This window comes from Anneissia japonica, unplaced genomic scaffold (assembly GCF_011630105.1).
Source record: "Anneissia japonica isolate Jap-2015-1 unplaced genomic scaffold, ASM1163010v1 scaffold3782_len1007564_cov172, whole genome shotgun sequence".
Lineage (NCBI taxonomy): Eukaryota > Metazoa > Echinodermata > Crinoidea > Comatulida > Comatulidae > Anneissia > Anneissia japonica.
Window position 1 is genome coordinate 930,541 of NW_022716546.1, and position 4,014 is coordinate 934,554.

At 35.4% G+C, this 4,014-nt stretch overlaps 1 protein-coding gene across 1 annotated transcript in view; it reads left to right on the top strand.

Annotated features, from left to right (window-relative positions):
- Nucleotides 1–778: 778 nt before the first annotated feature.
- LOC117109724 (ras and EF-hand domain-containing protein-like) overlaps nt 779–4,014 on the top strand; it is a 29,040-nt gene continuing 25,804 nt past the window's right edge. Inside the window, exon 1 of the mRNA XM_033252112.1 lies at nt 779–930. The gene's annotated coding sequence lies outside the window, so the exon portion shown is untranslated. The remainder of the gene's footprint in view (nt 931–4,014) is intronic.

Consider the following 4,014-nt stretch of genomic DNA (forward strand, 5'->3'; position numbering starts at 1 on the left):
CTCTTATACACATCTTGGTTTATATTATACTGGTATAATATTTGAATTTTATTCCCTTCGTTATGCATTCGTGTTAGAAAATAGTTTTTACATTAATTGAAACAAATCCTAGTTTACGCTAACCACGAATATGACGTTTCAGTATCATCTTCCTTCGTTTAAGTCAACATGTAGCAGACATTACTAATGTCTGTAAGATATCACAGCGACATTCAATTACGAACCATTAAGGGATTGTTTTAATTCATCTATGTACTTCGGAAAACAATCCTTGTTTCTGATTGAAGATATAACTATCGGCATATTGCCTGTCGAGTCTAAAATTCAGTTCAGAAATTTCAATCAGCGTTCCCATGGTAGTGCATTGCTACATCATTAATGTATCTCAGTCGTAAGATTATTCAAATGTCTGGCAGACGAAGTAAATGTCTTTTCTATTTATTTATGTGATTTATACGTGGGTCCGCGAACGCGTATACCTATATAATTATCGTGATATCACGCGGGACCCATGTCCAAGTTTAAATCTTGATATATTTATGCATTTGACCATACGTAATTCGTCGCTAATCATTTTCCTCCTTATTTTGTATGTGTTGATAAACGCATTATTCTGTTTGCGTTGATAAACGTTAATATCAAAGCCTACGTCCTACAAAAACATCTCTTGTAGTTCTACTGTTATGTATTACGATTTCAACAGGTGGTATTCGAATCGACCAGTTCCCCTTATGTGAAATGGATTCACCCAACAGACGTCAGTGTATGGGATGTTTTTGTATTGAAATACTGAAGAGAAAATGTATTGTCAAAATACTCTATTATTGAGCTATTGAATAAGGTGCGCGCTTGACCTGTGTTGAGACTTACAGTGTTTAAGAACAGGCAGTCATCCACGAGAGCTGTCGAGGATTTACTGTACCAGCATTTGTAAGTAAATACTAATACGAATATTTGATAACATATCTAGCTTGCTATAAACACACGGACCATATTATTAGAACAGGTTTTATCGTGTAATCGTTTATACTTTTAGAGAAAACATATAGTTCAAAAGGGATGAACTGTATTATTAAGGATCTGTGAAAGAAGCCGGTGTAAAGGTAGGCCTACAGGGTTTGGCGACTCTATTCTTCTTTGGTCTGCAGACTATTCAATCCTTATCTTTGTCGACTGACATCACCCTATTCGTATGCGAGGAGTTTACTATAGGAATGTTTGTTAATTAACCATCTATAATTTGCATATCACTTATAATATTTGGTAGTTGTATTATTGTATATATGCCTAAGTATATAAAAATGTAATGCTGGGTCCTGTGATCCTATGCGTAAATACATACCGTTTGATAGGCGATGGGATTGCCTGCTAATTCACTTTGTGAGTCTAAATGAGCGCATTTCTCCCCCCCCCCCCCCACCACTTTACACACACGCGCGCACACGCACCGATGCATTTTGATTACGAACATTTTGAAAGAAATATCGAAATCGAGCAAAGACTGCTTCCTCCTCCTGAAGCAATCTAGTGATCCAATGATTTTTGATAATTATTACCATTCATAGTGTACGACACACGATGGGCCAACCAGGGAGATATAATTTGTATACCTCCCTGGGCCAACCATGTCCAATGCCATGCCAGGGGATCCGTGGTAGCGGCGATGACGATGGTCGTCAGAGGATGACGACTAACATGATGATGATGTTGATAATGATAATAATGTTGATAATGATGAATAAAAAAGATGACGATGATGTCGAGGATGATGGAGGTGATATTTTTGGAGATGATGGTGATGAGATGATAATGATAGTTATCTGAAAAACAGTAGAATTTGAGGTAAGGGTTATCCCAAAAATTGTTATATGCCTTGTTGGACTTGTATACATTTTATAGTAGGCCTGTATTGGTTTAATTCTAAGGACTTTCTCTTATGGAACTTGTTTACAATTTTCTCTTGCTTTCCAGCCATAAGCAATCGTTACACCATTTGAAAACAGGGGTGAATTCAATGGGGGGAGTGATGGAGGCGATCCCCCTAAAAAATTAAAAAGTTAAAAATATAAATAAAGGTGCCATTTCCGGTCATCCAGATGTACGTGCCATAGCCATAAAATTTCGTATCCCAGCACCAACCATGTGGGGTGGGGAGGGGGAAGAGGTTGTTGGGACTATCCGTCTGTAGAACCTCACTGGGATTTCTAATTCGTCACTGGAGACTCATAATAATAGGCCTATGTTAGTATGCTTCAAGATTCATCTATGGTATATATACGATAATGATACATATCTTACGACCTAAAGTCTTAAACTTCTTCCTTTTCAGGTCATTATGTAAATTGAAAGAAATGCCATGAGCCCCATTCATATTAAGAGAAGTGCCGAGTAACAGAGGAGTGTGGTTTTTTGAATTCATTCATTCCTGTTACTCATAAAAATCGAAGTGTTTTATAAGACAAACGATGATTTTGGCGTCCCATGGAATACTAATCCTATGAAAAATATAATTGTAGTATTGTGGCCTCCTATATTATTTAAGTTCTAGGCAAAATAAAGTATCGTTCTATACAAACAGGGTTAACACATTCTTGAGATTAGATATCCGACGGAAATGAAAACAGCAATAGTGAGGCTGGGTATAGTGTGCTTTTCCTAACAGCGATGTCTTCAAAATAGTCGAAAGCTCATTATTTGGCCTCGAGCGACAATAAACATTGTCATGATTATCATGTTTTTGTAAGACATTGTATATGACTTAATGGAGACTGACAACAGTAAAAAATGCATAATATTGATGATAGTGTTGCTGGTGGTGATTGCAATTTAAATAAAATTGATAAAAGGTAAAATTAACTAACTTTTATTACACTGGAAGGAACATCATGATTATGAGGATAATAACGGTGGTAACGACGACGACGACGATGATGATGATGACACTTATGATGGAGATGACGGTAATGATGATGATGATGATGATAATAATAATATATGATGATTATAATAATGATGATGGTAATTATTATAACGAATTTAAGTTTGAGCGTAGGGCTACCATTTTTAGCCATCTGGATATGCCATGGGTGGGCATAAAATTCCTACGCCTCAGCCCGACCATGTTGCGGGACTAAGTTAGGCACTGCACCTCTAACTTCCTTCCCTGGGCCCCTTCTATTTCTAATTCCTGTTTCTACAGTTGGATTCGACGCAAATTTGCGTGATAATCACAATTTTCGCCCTCAACCTAACATTGCTTGCAACGACTAAAAAAAAAGACAAAAACTGAAATCCACGGGTGTTCACAAGGTTTGGTTTGGTTCTAAATATAATGGATAGATCTCTGCACTTAACCCCAGCAATATCATAACAATTCAGGTTTCGGTAACATTATTTTAAATAATATTATTTTGTCAATGAGGAAATGCCAAATGTTTTGTTTTACAAACAAAATAATTATTATCATCATCATCCTCGTCGTCGGTAATCATGATCATTATAATCACCAACATCATAATCATCATCCTCATTATAATCACCATCACCAACATCATAATCATCATCCTCATTATAATCCCCACCATTACCAACATCCTCATCATGATGATCATCATTAGCATCATCGTGGTGATGATCATCATTGTGATGATGATGATGATGATGATGATAATAATGATTATTACTGTATCATAGTCGTCCCCATCATTATCATTAAACCACCACTTATAAAAACTATTATAATCATCATAATTTATTATTATTAATTATATTATTGTTATTATTATTATTATATCATTTTTACTATCATTATTATATTATCACCATTAACTATAACCCACATTAAATACAACACTTCAACTTGTCAGTCATTCAAACAATAAACAACGAATTATGCTTTTGTAAAAAAAATCAAAAAAAAAAAAACACGATTTTAGAGTCTACTAATAGGCCTATGTAGAAAATACATATAATTTTTTTTTTCTCCCCGACGAATTGTGCTTTTTCTTCCTGATG